Raw genomic sequence first — 17,731 nt, 5'->3', positions numbered from 1 at the left:
GCTAGTTTTGAGTTGCTTCACATTGGCTATGGATAAAGACAAGAATAAGAACAAAGGGCATCATCCCTAGGAAACAACAAATATACATAGTATTTTACATGGGAGGCACTTTTTATTCATAAGTCCATTATGTTATAAGATATTATGCCTATTCTAATGCCCCTTTTGAGAGGATTTTTTCCCACTTTCGAGTCACGTTATTAACACCATGTTTAGTAGGTCTATATCTTATGGAGCCAAGGATACTCTTCACAAGGACCTTAAGGCTCACAAGATTGAGATCAATCACTTGATTTGACTCAAATTTCTCACAAATTCCCTCGATTCTCCTCACATGATAGACCCCCCCCGTCACAGCGATCATGAGGAGCTAGGGCAATGGTCTAGACCATGCCATATGGTAGTATTTGCAATGCATTGGTGCACTCGAGGGGTCACCATAGACATGACTACCACTTGAGGAAATAAACCCCTTGCTGCACTTTAGGGGTCGCCACAAACATAACTACTCTTACCGCATGATGTGGACATGGATTTTATGCTTGTAGATGATGGTGAAACATGATTCCATTTTGATGATGCGCATGACTACTCCATTAAGTGAAGGGGACATAGATATTATGTATTTTGTACACGATGACAACGCTTGATGACTTCATCATGATGACTCATGGCATTTTTTGTTATTATGTGGCAATGTGCGACTCCATCATGATGACTCATGGCATTTTTTGTTATGCTTAGGATTGTCTTGTTTACTCCGGAAGTTTGAGTCTCTCATGGGTCACATGTATTACTTTTTGTTTTAAAGACCCTTTTGGTCTTTCGTAGAAGTTAATCTCTCTCTCTCTCTCTCTTTGTGAAATAAGTGTACAAGATGCAATTGGGGGACGTGGATTAGGGCCTTCTTGCAATACTTTCCAAAAACCAAAAGGGCATTTTCCAACAACTCAAAACACTTGAAATAAATGGGATTTCTTCTTCTTGGTGTGCATAATGGTTTCTACTAGTGTCTAACACTATAGTAGGTAGCTTCAACCACTCAAACCAAATGGTCACAAATGATGTCCTTTGAGGCCTCCTCAACATAACATCTTAGGCTAATGGAAATACTACTCAATCTAATCGTTGAAGAGTAGTTGTGGTATCTTGGGTGGTTGGGGTAAGAGCAACACATTATTACTAGTGGTGTAGTTGTGGTACACTGTCTTTGAATAAAAGCATGCCTTCCCTTTGCCCTTAGCATTTTTATTCTTTTTTATTTTTAAGGAAAAATTTTACAATGTGATTAATGGATTTGCATGTATTATTTTTTAATTAATTCGGCGCAAAGCTGACATGGCCTATGAGGAGAGAGGCCTCCTGCAGCAGATCGAGAGGGCTGCTCAGCAGACATCCATCATCCTAGCCATGCCTTCTCTTTCCATCACCCCCGTCACTGCAGATAAAGTTTCCTTCTCTGTCCGCCCTCCCCAAAGGGCCAGGCCTTCATCAGCAAGCCCTCCTCTTTCCCACCGTGCTTTGCTTTGCCTATTAGAAGCAGCTACACGAGACAAACACAAACTGCATGCGTCCTCACAAATGCCAACGGGAGGAAGCTACAAGTGTTGTAGATTGAGAGAGAGAGGGGCATGGCTACCACGTATTATAGCTCCGACTTATACCTTAGAATAAAAGACTTTGAATCAAGTCTTTCTAATTATAGCTGCCACTTATACCTTAGGAAAAAAAGACTTTTCTCCCATGGTTCACAAGCCCAAACTAATTAATTAATGAGAAAAAAAGATTTTGGGTGTTTATTAGCACTGAGTGACCAATCTCTTAGCTTGATTCTCTTTGAGAGAGAGAGGCCAGGAAGCAATGCTCCCCCACTAGTCTTGCTCGTACTATTTGTGGCCTTGGTTTCCCTCTTCTGTCCTTCCCTTTTATGGTTGCCCTCTTTTGTCCTGTCCTTTTTATGGTTGCCAATTGTGTTTTAAGGTCCCCACACTTGCACGTTCTTGAGAGGCAAACCACCTTGAAGAGATTTCTTAGGCTTAAATGCATGAATCAATAAATTTAACAAAACTACTTTGAAGCACAAAAATGAATGTTTGCATAGAACAGGAAGAGATGAAAGAGAATGATAACAAATATGGACTCAATTTTGTTAATTTGATGTGAAGTATAGTACTAATATTAATAAAGCTAATACATACATACATACATACATATATATATATACATATATATATATATATATAAAGAATCCTACTAGATTGTACTAGGTTCTTTGTGAACAAATCAAGAAACCCTCTTCTTATTTTTGAGATATGATGCGATAGGTACCAAAACCGATTTGAAGATATGTAGAATAGTAAGGGAGGGAGGACTTATAGAATAAGTGCCCCCTCTCTAGAATACTCAAGACACAATATTGGGTCCAATTTGTCCCCACACAAGAGTAAGCCCACGCTTCCTCTTGGCGTATTAAATATACAGCTTTTGGGGCTCAAAATAGTGTGTTTTACAAATGTCACCGGCTTCTTCAAGAATACTTGCTTCAAAAGTAGCTTGCCTTCAAAAATAGCTTTCTTGAGCGTGCAAGCAAGACTTCTTTAAAAATAGATGCGAGCCTTAAACCTTGTAAGACTGTACACATTTTGAAAAATCAAATATGCATAAGGAAGCTTTCACATGTCCCAAGTAATATATACATATTTCTAATAAATATAAATGGCACCCAAGATAAATTAATGACGCTTGTTGTGTCACAAAATTGAATATTATTCACCGACATTCAAAATTGATCATCTCAAGATATTCTTGACTAACACCTGCTCGCCTCCATTATCTGGTCCAATGATCTGCACTTACATCAACTAAGCTAATCAATTAATAAATTAATTGATTACAAATAAACAACCATACAAAACTTCATATCAACAAGATGATGAAATCAATACTCTCATGCATGTACGGGTTCACCCGTGTACGGATTTACCCCTGTATGCGTAAAGTAAGCTATGATCACCCGTATTTAGAAAGGCATCCCAATCTGAACTCGTCTAGAAGAATTAATAAAAGTGAAAAACGTGAAAATATATATTCCATGGATTAACTCCAATCCATAAATAATAGAAAACGTGAGAATATATATTCCATGAATTTACTCCTCATAACAAGTGTACCTCAAATGTATTTTAACACCCACATCACGATCTTCCAATTGTTCTCTTGGGGCTAATTCAAGAACCTCCTTAATACACTAATTCAAGAACCTCCTTAATACACTAATTATAAAATTGATGTTTGGCCATGTACTGCATAAGAAAATCAAACTTTCCACAAGGTTCCTGTATTTCTTTTAGACAACTTTGCATTAGCCTCTATAGGGGTGACAATTGACTAAAGCCATACCAAATGAATTCATTATTTATCTTGCATATTTGTGACTTAGAGATGAAGATACAATCTGGTTCTGTGCCAGACCTGAATCAAATGCATAAGCCCAAGAATTTTCATTTCAAATTACTTAGCAACTCCTTTGTTTACAAGATCTTAACATAAATAGGGCTATGAACATGTAAGTTGCTTAAAAAAACAAAGATTTACATGCGACATGATTTTAGGAAGACCAATAATCACAAAAGAAATATCAATTTGCTAGTATTTCACCTTGTACAATAACTTATAAGGTCTGCGTACTTTGCCTATTTTGGGCTAAGCATCACAAAACTTGGCAGTTATTCAACATACATCTCCTCCTTGAGATGTCCCTTCAGAAAGATTGACTTCACATCTGGCTACATTGCTCACCACTTCTCATTAGTAGCCAAATCTAGTACTACCAACAATGTAGCTATGGGAGAAAATTTCTACTAAAAATTGAATCCTTTGATCTGTGTAAAACCCTTGACCTTGCGTTTCTCTGGATAATCCACAAGATCCCGTGTAGGGATTTTCACAATGGAGTCATACTCTACTTGCATGCCCCCCTTCCATTTTGAATATGCCTTTGCTTCCTCCAAAACTGTTGGCTCTTGCACCTTCATTATGCACCTTCGTTATATCTCAACCCCATAAGTGCATAGTTGACAATGTTGGGGCTTGAGCCTCTTCTACTCCTCTATTCTTCTTGACTAGCAAATAACTCTTGGCTCATCATCAAGAGCTAGGGACGCCTTCTCATCAAAAAAGCTACTTCATGCACTTTTGGATATAACATCCTCTTGTATATTTTAGTAGGCTTCTCATCAAAAAGCTATTTCATGCACTTTTGGATATGGCATCCTCTTGTACATTTTAGTGGGTTTTATTATCTTCAATTTCCACAACTTGTGGAATGGATGCACATATCCCCTTCACCATGGAAGTGAGAGAGCCTATGGGTTTGTAGCTAGTGCATGTGTCTATTAGGCTATATGTTCATTGTGGATAGATAAAGTGGACAAAGTTCCACACTTGTGGATAGATAAATTGGATGAAGCTCCTCCTCCACACTTGATAGGGATTTTCTATGAACACCACATCACATATCAACATAACCCTTTGACTCCATACTTTTACACTATAAAGATACACTTTTATGGCTCTTGAAATCCCAGTTGGTTCGAGTCTAGAACATTTACATATAATAATCACATCCAAGTGTTTTAAAATATTCTACTAAAGGCTTCTTACTAAAGTTAGCATGTTGAGGTGTTATTACCTTCACTCCCTTGGGGTAACTGTTGTTGGAGCATGCACACCCTAGTGTTATCACCCATAAGTCATTTGGCCTTCGTTTTCCTTAGCCATCTCTACAACCATGTGGTTATTTTGTTCTCTACAACTCGAGTTTTCTCTAGTGTATTCAAATGTCTTTTGATCCCATGCTCCTTGTAGAACCGGATGTAAGAGATCTTCCCCCCAATCTTTCCAAAACATCTTTAGCTTCTTCCCTATCTCATTATCAACCATTTTATGTTACACTTTGAACTTTCTAAAAGCATATGTCTTATCCTCCTAAAGAAAATAAACCCACATCTTCCTACTGTAGTCATCCAATCAATATAACATAAAATAGGAAGAGCCACATTTCCATAAGTGGGGCGACTCTTACTTCGGGATGCCTTCCCAACTATTGAATGTCTTTTTGTCCACCCAAAGTGTGAAGGTAAAAATGTAGGGTTTACTTACTGGATTGCATGGTGGTGTATTTACACATTGATATATCTATTCTTTATTAAATGCAACTTACTTCCTCTCCAAGTGACCAAACGAGAGGAACAAAAAGGCAAATGAGAATGGAGGATTTTTGGATTTTTAAAATTTTTAAGTGAAAGGTATGCTTTTCAGGCTTGCAAAAGTATTAAGTATTTTTTATTGTATGGCCTGGCCAGTGTGTCTTAGAATGAACTCTCTCGATTTATCCAGGCATAGGGTAATGGAGCCAATAAAACGATGGGGCCTAGTAGCGTTACACACTTTGGGCACTAGCGAGCGCGCCAAAAAAAGAAACAGACTACCCATATTAATGCCAAATTAGCTTTTCCATATTTCCACATAAATCTGTAAACTGAAAAGTGACGGGGCATCACGTTATTGGGCTCCCTACCACCGAGATTGGCTTGCGCATACTTCACGACTGGAGCCACCCCTGCATATCTTCCAGTCCCACCTGCAACAAAATACAGGTGCCAGGTTGTCAGCATTTAGCAACCACCCTACTTACTCCACACACACACAACAACCATTCTGATACTTCAAATATTCTCTCATTTAATAACGACAATCCAAAATGCTTCAGGCAACCAATCGAATTAAGAAGATGGATTTATAGAAATCAACGGTGCAAGCACACTTACATACTTTCTACAATCAAATTTAGAGTATGAGATTTACAATACAACTTACTATTTAGGATTCCCTCTATTATTGTAGAGAATAGCTTGCCAACAATCCCCACTTCATATTAATGTCCTACACTAAGCTCCCCTATGAGTGCAAAAGATGTCTATCTGAGAGACACCCAAAGATTGCTGACATTCTTTGTGCAAATGTACTACTTCATAAGAATGGAGATCATGTGTGTTGCTATGGGGGGGAGTGCATGTAACTCTGGCTTCTTGTGCAAGGCCCTGAAGCAAAAGCCCTCTCCTCCCACAACTGCACTTGCACCCACTACAAACAAACCATGCCTTTCTCCACCCCCAATCTCATACAAAGCCTCCCTTGCTACAACGCCTAGCTGGCTTCTTCAGAACTGCAACTGTGTACTAAACGTCTTGCACCTCCACAGGATGAGAATGTTCCACCGCCAAAAAGGAAGTTCTCAGTGAAGCAATACAAGAATCCTCTGGGCCAATATCTGTAGAGCAAGTAAGAATATACCCTAGGTGATGTAATAATGTTAAATATACTTCATTGTTTATGTTTTATACGTATCTTATAAAACAAATGATCTTACAATGTTAACAATATTCCAATGATGTATGCATGATTAGGATGGCAAAGAAAGCAACTAGAACATCTAAGCGGTCAAAAGGAAGAGTCAATCCAGTACAACCCTCCCAAGCATTAGCCCCACCCTCTCCTACATTACCATCAAGAGTTGGTACCAACCAATCAACACCTCAACAAGCAACAACAGATCCTCCATCTAAACAACCAAGCCCAAGAAGAGGGGTAAATAGTGGGGGGAAGAGGACATGGCCAAATCCCTTGCAGCACATGAAGGTGGACTATCCTTAAGCATTCCTTATAGTTCGGAATGAGTACAACAGCCATAAGCAACTGGGAAGTAGGTAGAACTTGCAAGAAGAAGAAAGGCCTGCCCACGATGCTAACTACAGAGGAGGAGGATGCTCTACTTGAATGGTGCTTCAAAAAAGTTGATGTAGGTCAAGGAGTGTCAGTGATAGATGTCAAGATGAAAGTGGTAGAACTTTGCCAAACTAGGCACACATTATTTGTTGAGATATCAAGCTCATCTAGTGAGGTGGTGGACACTGATGACCTGCCTGGGGGATAGGCCCCACACTTACACCACTGGCATGGTTGGTGAGATCATGGGTGATATGCGGCCAGTGGGATGACAGGCTGTGTGTGACAGCCATTCTAGAGACTGGTATAGTTACAGCGCCAGCTCATTTTAGTTGGGTTCACACTATAGAGAACCCTAGTATGTATTTGGTTGAGTACCTTTCATATTGTGTGTACTCTTATCTTTGTATATGGTGTGTTGAGTGTTGTGAAGAAGAAGAAGAAGATTTTCAGCCTCTCACCTTGTGTGTTCTCTATTAGGGTTTTATGAGTGTGTGTGTGCTTGCAAGAGCTCAAGATCTCTTCTCCCCTGCATCTTTTCATGGTATCAGAGCCTGGTTCATGCTAAGGGCTGAGCTGCAAAGCAAGAGAAGCACAGGAAGCGGAGAGTAAGAGCTTCAACTACTCTTCCCTATTTGTGTTGGCGACTACACCCTTGTCTCGGGAGCTCTACGGGAGGTACTGGCAAACGATCTCTGATTGAGGAGCTTTCTTCATGGGAGTAAAGCTATAGGGTAACTATAATATCCTATCAAACCGGACAAAATTTTTGGGCCGAAAACATGTTTCGGGTGCGTCACGATCTCCATTTTTAAAAAAGCAGGCGATTTCGAGCACTGCGAGTAAATCATCGTTTCTCTGCAGAACTTTGTTTTAAGAATTGTAAGAAGACAGATTGGCTGTGCAGACATTGTGTGTGCTGCAAGGAGGTCAACAGTTGCCATTGGGTGTATGTATGCACATTGAGGTCACTGGTTGTGACATTTGAGTGTACTACAGTACCGCTGCAGAAAATACAACAGTTTGTGCAGGACAAACCGGAGTGCTATTTCTGGTAAATTTGTGTGTCTGGCAAGATGTCAAATGATGGCATAAACCAGATTGTTGCTGAGAAGCTTGATAAGAACAACTTCCATGCTTGGAGGTCCAAGTTGATGAATTTCTTGATGGGAAAGGGTTATTGGGACTACATAGAAGGTGAGCATGAAGAGGGACCGGAGATACCGGACATCAATCCGACTCTGTTGTAGATGTGAAAGAGTTTAAGGATTGGAACCAAGGAGCCAGAACAGTTATGTATTGGCTCTCTATCAGTATACAGGACACCATGATTGGCTCTCTATCAGTATACAGGACACCATGATTGGGCACATTCAGGATGCCAAGTCTCCCAAGGAGGCTTGGGACACCTTGGTAAAACTCTATGAAACAAATACCAAGGCACGAAAGATACAGTTGAAGAATGAACTTCATACTGTGGAGAAAAAGAGTATGTCTGTGAATGACTACGCATTGAAGATAAAGGGTATTGTGGAATCCCTTGCATCTATTGGCGTTTCAGTAGATGATGATGATAAGGTGGAAGTCTGTCTACGTGGTCTCGGGCCACAATACAAGGCATTCAAGACGTCTATTCAGACTTAGAAAAACATTCCCAATTTTACTGATTTGGTGTCTATGTTGATTATAGAAGAGAAGAGCTTGGGTGAAGACCAACAGCCCTCACAAAACAAAAACAATTTCAGAGCAACAGGCCTTCTACACAAGTTCAGGAAGTGGACGAGGTAGAGGAGGCCGTGGACGTGGTCAAGGAGGTGGCCGAACAGGTAATCATAATTATGGCCACAGCAGCAGCAGTAACAACAGTCCCACAACTCACAACAACAACAACAACAACACGTAGGTGGAAGAGGCCAATTCAGAGGCAAGGGGAGTCAAAGAAGTCGTGGAAATTGGCAAAGGCAGTATAATGATACACGTGGATGCTTTTATTGTGGTAAGCCTGGACATGTGCAGGCATATTGTTATAAGAAGCAGGCTAGCATACAAAATGGAAAATTGCAGCAAAACAACTATGCATCCTTGAGCAGAAACAATGAGGATAATGAAAGGTTTGTTATGCAGCATGTCATTAATGCCATGTCTGAAAATGTTGAAGCAGCACATAAAGATGATGTATGGTACATTGACTCAGGTGCTTTGAACCACATGACAAGTCATGGGGAGTGGTTCAAGGAGATCGAGAACCTTGAAAGACCACGTTTTGTGGAAAAAGGGGATGACACTGCTCATCCAATTGCCCATGTTGGAGATGTACCAGTGTCTATGTAGGATGGCAAAGTGAAGTACTTTGCAGATGTACTTCATGCTCCGAACATAACAAAGAATCTGGTTTCAGTTGGCCAGATGATTGAGCAGGGTTTGAAGGTTCGGTTTAATCTTGATGGTTGTTATGTTGAAGACTTTAAAGACAAGTGCGCAGGTTGGTTGCAAAAGGCAATAGAGTGGGCAGAATATTTACATTGAAAATAAACATGCCTGAAGTGAGTTCTGCAATGTTTGCAAATGGTTCAGGAATTGTTGCAGACACAGACATTTGGCATAAAAGAATTGGACATGTGAATGTGCAGAGAATGAAGTCTATGTAGACTAAAGGAATTGTGACAGGGTTGCCAAAATTAAAGTTGAAGGTATGCAAAGAATATGTGAAGCATGCCAATTTGGAAAGCAAACAAAGCATGTATTTCCACGTAACAGAAATGTGAGCAGAAATGCACTAGATGTTGTGCATTCAGACGTATGGGGGGTCCTACGAAGACCATGTCTATGGGACGCTGCAGGTATTATGTGATATTTATTGATGACCACACAAGGAAAGTGTGGGTATACTTCATGAAGGAGAAGGGTGAGGTGTTCACTCACTTTCACAATTTCAGAGTTATGGTTTGAAAAGCAAACAGGGAAATATGTAAAGTGCCTAAGGTCAGATGGAGGGGGAGAGTACTTCTCCAATGAGTTCTCTGAATTTTTGAAGGAAAATGGTATTCGGAGACAGTTTACATGCAGATACACTTTGCAGCAAAATGGAGTTGCTGAGCGAAAAAACAGGCACATTGTTGAGATTGCGCGAGCATTGATGGAAGAGAAGAATATGCCGCATAGCTATTGGGCTGAGGCTATTTCTACAGCAGTTTACATCATGAACAGGACTCCAACTGCAGTCATAGATGATGTAACTCCAGAGGAGAGGTTTACTGGCAAAAAACCTGATTTCTCATCTAAAAGTTTTTGGATGCATTGTATATGTGCATGCATATGTGCATGTGCCAGATGAGCTGTGAACTAAGCTGGATCCAAAAGCTAAAAAATGTGTGTTTATTGGATATTCCCTTGAGCAAAAGGGATATAGGTGTTATAACCCTGCTACACGTGAGTTGAGGGTAAGCAGAGATGTTGTCTTTGATGAGATGAGCAGCTGGTATGCTGCTGAAAAAGAAGCTATTGGGGCTGATGTGAGTGGAAATGTGGTTGCACAGAATGCAAGTCAGCAAAAAACAGTCTTTGAGTGGACCAGGAGAGTCCTCATCTAGTGGTTCAGTTGATAGACCATGGAGTGGCAGGCTGCGACATAATACCAGTCTTGCAAATGTGATTAGTACATCACATAAAGGCAAAGAGAAAGTGGTTGAGCCCCTTAGTATGCCTGACATTTCTGTAGGGCATTCTCATGTCGATGGAGAGTCTAGTGGCTCAGAGATGAGCCTTGATGAGGAACTTGGGATACCAGCTACTACTATGAGAACCCCTGGTGTAAAGAAGGCTATGGAAGCCATGAATGCAAAGGTACGAAGATCTGGGAGAGTGAAGAATCCTGTGCAGAGGTTTACCTATGATGGTTATGTGACACATCACTGTGCATACATGATGGCAAAGGTTGTGCAGGTTGTAGAACCCACATGCATTGATGAGGCTATTGGAAATGTGTGTTGGAAGAAAGCTATGGATGAGGAGATGGATGCACTATATGGAAATGAGACTTGGGATTTAGTACAATTGCCTGAAGGCAAGAAAGCCATTGGATGGAAGTGGGTGTACAAAGTAAAACATAACAGTGATGGAAGCATAAGCATGTACAAGGCTAGATTGGTAGCCAAAGGATATGCACAGATATATGGCATTGATTATGAGGAAACTTTTAGCCCAGTTTTGCCAAGATGGCAACAGTTAGAGTTGTGATAACAGTGGCTGCGTCAAAGAAATGGTCTTTACATCAGATGGATGTAAAGAATGCATTCTTGCATGGGGATTTGCAGGAAGTGGTGTATATGTTGCAGCCACCTGGTTATGAGGATGTGAGTCACCCTGAGCATGTTTTCAGGTTGAAGAAAGCCTTGTATGGCTTAAAACAAGCACCAAGAGCATGGTCAGATAAGATTTCTAAATATCTTGTCACTATTGGCTTTCATGTAGCCAATGCAGATTTCTCGCTGTATGTGAGACACAATGATAGAGGGGTTGTGCTTGTTTTCATCTATGTAGATGACTTGATCATTACGGGGGACCATGATGCAGAGATCTTTGATGTAAAGATCTTGCTTAGACAGAAGTTTGAGATGAAGGATATGGGGGAGCTCAGATATTTCTTGGGCATTGAGGTGATTACGTCACCACATGACTGCAGAGAGATAGTATGGCTTGGACATGTTGTCCAAGTATGGTATGACAGGCTGTAAGCCTATCTCAGTGCCATCATTAGGAACTCAATGGAGTCTTCTTGGGCCCTTTAATTTGGACGTTTAGTGAAATGCTTAAAATGCTAATCCATCTTTGACCAAGCCTAGAAGCCTAGTCCTAAAAGCATATATTTGATTTTTCACAAAAACAAAAAAAATAAAAAAAAGGAGATATTCCTAGATCTGGCCACCTAGGTGACTTTAAAGCTTTGTAATGGGCTGTCAGTCAGTAATCATAGCCTGCAGCAACCTTTTCGAACTCCAAACATTCCAAAAATTCGTCACTTTCTTCCCCCCTTTTTTGTGTGTACACTAGATCTCTTTCTCTCTCTAAATCTTCTCTCTAAAACGCCCTGCACTCCTTCTCCATGGAAAAAAGCGTCTTTCTCTACTCCAAAAGCCATAGCTAACAGATCTGTACTCCTAAATGAGCCTTCTCTCTCCAAACCCACAGTAGTAGCCATGGCTTGCAGGGAAGAAGCTTACCATGAGCATTCTCTCTACAGTACTTGGTCCTCTCTCCATAGCTAGCAGGTCTGTACTCCTAATCTATCCACAATGCAGCTCTAGAGAAGCAACCCTCATCTCCATTCTTCCCATTATTTTTTGATACCATATCCTGCTCCTTCCACTCCTATTCAACCCAAGCTTACAAGCCTACTTTCTTGTAGATGGCACTACAAGACATCACCAATAAGCCTTCTAAGATCCGCCTTCAGGTTGATTTGGAGAAAGAATACGCAACCCTACGCAGTAGGCATGTTGCACCCAATATTTCATACGATCAGCTTCGAATGCAAGGAGCAAAGGCCATTGATCTTTGGATTGATGGAAATCTTTATCCACCAGATCCAATATCTGGTGCCCCTCCACCATTCAAAAGCATTACAAGTTTTCTTATGTTTGTTGGTGATGGTTTCAATGGGCTTCTTGGCTATTGTAGGAGATTACACATGTTGTGGCTAGATGAGGCAGCTGAAAAGAGGCAAACACAATTTGTCTTCGACCAGCTTCAAGCGGCATCGACTAAGCAGATCAATGGTTTGATGCAGAGGATTAAAGAGCTCTCAGAGGAGCTTGAGGTGCAGAAGAATAATCTAGCGGATCGTGTGCGCACAATAAATTAATTTACCGATAATTATGTTCGTCTTCAACACTCCACTTGTAATCTTCGGCGTCGTGTTCACCATTTCACTCATCTTCCCATGGGATATCACGCAAGGCAAAGAAAACGTAAAGCTGTTGGGTTGCTTTCAAAGACAGCAGGCGCATGCAAGAGGCGTAAACAAACAACCAGGTAAAATTTTTTGTAGGAATTATAGCAGCTTTGAGAAGCAATTAATGAATAAAGCATCTCTCATGGTTGACCATTGTGATTGTAGGGCTTGTGCAACAGCTATACTAGGATGTAACAACGCTGAGGACAATGTTAATGCCTCCCTTCTTCAGCATGTCCTTCAGGAGAAGGATATTATGGAAATGATAACAGGTTCTGGTAATGATAAGCTGCGGGAGACCCTTCGTCAACATTTCTTGAAGGAAATCAAAGAAATTGTCACCCCCAAAGAGATGCTTGATATATGTGACTTAGCAGGTATTAGCCAGAAAGGTTACAGAGCAATGTACAGGTCAATCACTTTAGGGTTGCGAGCAAAGGGAGTTACGCAATCCTTGCTTCCAACACTTTATAGCTTACAGATGGCAAAGAAGTGTGCTAATGGTGATATTGCATCCATGTTCGAGGGTGGGTACAAGTGGGTGGAGGATATTATGCCAATGCCAACAATCAAACCCTTTGAATACAATGCATATAACAATGTCTACATTGACATGGAAGTGCTACAAAAAGCAATGATTCAGTACTATGGCCTCACACTTGAAGAGACAGGTGGAAATGCCATGTTTGTCTTGAAGCTGGATGAATGTCAAGTGGTTAAAGGTCAAAGACTGGAGCGTGTTAGTTTAACCTTGATGAGCCGAGCACTTAGAGGAAGGCCTTTAGAGACCCAAGAGTTGGATGCAACTGAAGACAGCAACAATAGGGGTCAAGGGCATAAGCAAGACTACTACGGCATTCAATCAGAGAAGAACATCTGGTGGCAAGCAGCATGGGTCCTCCCAAAAGAGAACCATGATACCTTGAGGTGGTATTTTGAACGGTCTGGCATTCAACATGTCGTCTCTTGTCAGGTCAATGGTCAGAAGCTTGATGTTCCCGGAATAGGCTGCTTTAATGTTGAATGGCACTTGGGTGGCGATCTAAAAACCTTAAAGTGTATGTTGGGTTGTAAAACAGGTGCGAATACTATATTCTCATGTGTTTACTGTTGTCATTCCAAGACAGCAGTAGACTCAAGAGTAAAAGGGAAACAACCTAGCAAAGGCAAAAGTCAAAAACAGGTGGGTGCAAAAAAAGCAATCGTTTTTGATGCTGAACAGAGGAAAGGATCAAAGGTATGGCATATTAAGTTGTGACCAGAGCAAGCCACCTAGTCGTGACCAGGAGGACAATGCTTGGAACCCAATCTTGGAAATTCCACTATGTCAAGTGCATGTGTGCACATTACATGCAAGACTGAGGATTTTGGATAAGCTATTGATGCTCCACATAAACTATGTCTGGAACATGGAGCCCGAAGATCGACGAGAAGAGTCAATACGTGCACTAGAGGGTGTACTTTCCTCTATGGGATTACATGCTGGAGCAGTGGTCTTGACAAAGGACAGAAAATCAAACCCTACACAAGACAACCCTAATAAAATTTGCATGGGTGGATCAAAGGCAAGACACTTGCTATCAAACCACTTGGGTTCTCATAGCCACACTGACTTTGAAATTTGGAAGAAGATATGTGATGTCACAACATATCGAGGAAATGATGCCAGGCTTGGCCTAAAACGTGCACATGTATGGGAGGTGTGTAATAAAATGGTCGATCTTCTAGAGCGACCTCACCTGGATGACCATGGTATTGAGGCACTTAAACAAGCCACTTGTAGATTCACAGAAGAAATGGTCGAGGCATGGGGAGAAACACACATTACTCACTACATGGTAATGTTGTATTTATTGTGTCCTTGTAGTATGTTCTTCATACTGTTTGTTGACTTTTTGTAATTTTCTATGCAGCATATATTGTATGCACATGGGCCATACTTTCTCGATAGATATGGCTCTTTAGCACTTTGGAGCAATCAAGGCATGGAGAAATCACATTACCAAGCAAAGGCCGTGTATTTTAAGGGCACTCGCCATGGTGGTGGCAAAGTCAAGAGTAATGCACTCCATGAAATGTTCAACTGGTTCTATCGCGTTCTGGTTGGCAAAAAAAGGCAGAAAAGTTGCGGTAATTTGTCTCTTAGGCGTCAAATAATGAAAACTGTTAATGCAAGAAGAACTGAAGGATACAACAGATCAAATGCTAGGGAGAGACTACGGCAGTGGGTAGCAAGCAAGCGTCGGTGTGGTTCCTCATGGGCTTAAACTCTCTGATTATAATCTTTTTGTGTTTTTAAATTTTCTAAAAGTTTTAAAAAATTATATTTATAGACATATTTAAGTCATTTTTCATTTATAGAAACCACATTTCAATTTCTTCTTTGTGCTCTACTCTCTCTTGCCCTCCCACTATCTCTTGCACTCGTAAATACCTAGGCCATGCCAGAAGAACAGGAGCAAGACTTGCGGTTTTTCGATCAACTCGGCCCACTACCTGCTATACAGCAAAAAGGACAAGTCTACCTATCGTAACAGAGCAAGAGGCAAAGGAGATGAGAGAAGAAGAGCGCAGGAAGGAGGCCGAAGAAGCACAACGCAGGAAGGAAGCTGAAGAAGCAGGGCCTAGTAGAGAAGCAGAAGAAGAGCGGCGTCGAAAAGAAGCCGAGGAAGGTCAAGGGCAGCCACCGGAGATTGTTATTGAGGCCGACACCCTAGAACAGCTAGAGGTTATCTTACAGAACAGGGAGGTGGAGCTCTTGTCCTACGGCATCACGAAAGATACCATTGACAAAGAGTTTGCTCTTGTGAGGGCAACTTGGGAGACAGAAATGCAAAAGAGACAGCAGCCCAAAGAGGACGCAAGGAGGGCAAGCCAAGCACAGCCACAGGCAGCCACAACATCCAGGCGGCCAGTCAAGAAGTGTGGTAAAAGAATGGAGGGCAAGTTTCGGGACCAACAAGAAGAGGAAGAGCGTGCACAAAAGAAAAAGAAGTTCAGGTCTGAACGACCACCGTGGGAGAATCAAAGACCACCACCGCCTCCACCAGTTATTACAAAGAAGAAGAGAAAATGGAGGCCAGGGACAGTCGCGCTACGAGAGATTAGGAAATATCAGAAAAGCACAGATCTTCTCATCCCCAAGGCACCATTCTCTCGACTGGTGAGAGAAACAATGGAAAAATATTCTGACAGGGTTGACCGCATACAGAGCACAACTCTTGAAGCTCTTCAAGAAGCTGCTGAAGATATTGTAGTTTCTGTTTTTGAAGACTCAGTGCTGGCTATGGTACATGCCAAGAGAGTTACTTTGAAGCCTGTAGATATGTCCCTAGCCCTACGTCTACGTTTAGAGCGTAGCCTTCTACCTCAATAGGCTAACCCATTTTGTAATTCTCCCTACAAAATTTTGTAATGTTCCCAAATTCCTTTGTAGCTTTTTCACACATTAATGAAAACTTTGTGAGTTGTGTTACATTCTTTGTTGAGTCCATTTTTTTTGTATGCTCAGTGCCAATGAACATTTCATTTAAAAATTATAAAAGCACTATACACACAGGAAAAAACACACACAAACACACACACACACACACACACACACACACACACATATATATACACACACAAACATATATACACACACATATATATACATATACAAATATATATACATATGCACATATATATATATATATGTACACACACACACACATATATATGAATATTTATATATACAAAAAATGTAGATCCTATAAAGTCAACTAGAGAAACTTATAGAGTGCCTTATGAGCCTCAAGGCAAAAAAAATAAAAAAAAAATAAAAAAAAAATGCCATGTGCGCTACGGCGCGTTAATCTCTAGTTTGACCAGGTCAAAATGGAGATTTACGCAACGTAGCGCACATGGCATTTTTTTTATTTATTTTTTGATATCTTTGGTCTGGTGAGGCTCATATGACCATTTAGGTGCCCTAACAGCCCCAAATCTTACATATTTATATAAGATATTATTTATATTTATATATATATATATCTTATAATAGAATAAAATCTTATAATATCTTATGTCTTATGTATATATATCCTATATATCTTCTATATATATATATATATCTTTCAATAGCCCTAGAATCTTATATATATATATATAGGTGCACACACACACACACATATATATATATACACACACAAACATATATACACACATATATATACATATGCAAATATATATACATATACACATATATATATATGTTTATTTATATATAAAAAAAAGGTAGATCCTATAAATGCACCTAGAGACCCTTATAGAGTGCCTTATGAGCCTCAAGGCCAAAAAAATAAAAAAAAATAAAAAAAATTGCCATGTGCACTATGGCGCGTTAATCAGCACTTTGACCAGGTCAAAATGTCGATTTACGCGCCGTAGCGCACATGGTAATTTTTTTATTTTTTTTTGATATCACATGGTCTGGTGAGGCTCATAAGACCCTTTAGGTGCCCTAACAGCCCTAAAATCTTATATATTTATATAAAATATTATATATATGTATATATATCTGATAATAGCCTTAAAATCTTATAATATCTTATGTCTTATATATATATATATCCTATACATCTTTTATATATATATATGTATATATATGTATATATATATATCATTCAATAGCCCCAGAATCTTATATATATATAGGTACACACACACACACATATATATATGTATATATATACATATATGTACATATATATATACATATATGTGAGTGTGTTTACATCTATAAATACAATATTTTTTCATACCGCTCTAACCCAATCTCGATTACTTTTTTTAATCACGATCTCAATTAAAATAAATCCTAAACAATTTTTTCTATGAACACATGAACAAAATCTTAAAATTGCTTGGCTTGAAATGGTATATCACAAGTACGCCAGGAAAAATCACAACTTACAATGCACAACAAAAAAATTTTATTAAACTTGGAAGAGAAGT

Source organism: Cibotium barometz, chromosome 9 (genome assembly GCF_041138505.1).
Source record: "Cibotium barometz isolate CiBa-2024 chromosome 9, ASM4113850v1, whole genome shotgun sequence".
NCBI classification, from domain to species: Eukaryota; Viridiplantae; Streptophyta; class Polypodiopsida; order Cyatheales; family Cibotiaceae; genus Cibotium; species Cibotium barometz.
Note: the sequence above shows the minus strand (reverse complement) of the source record.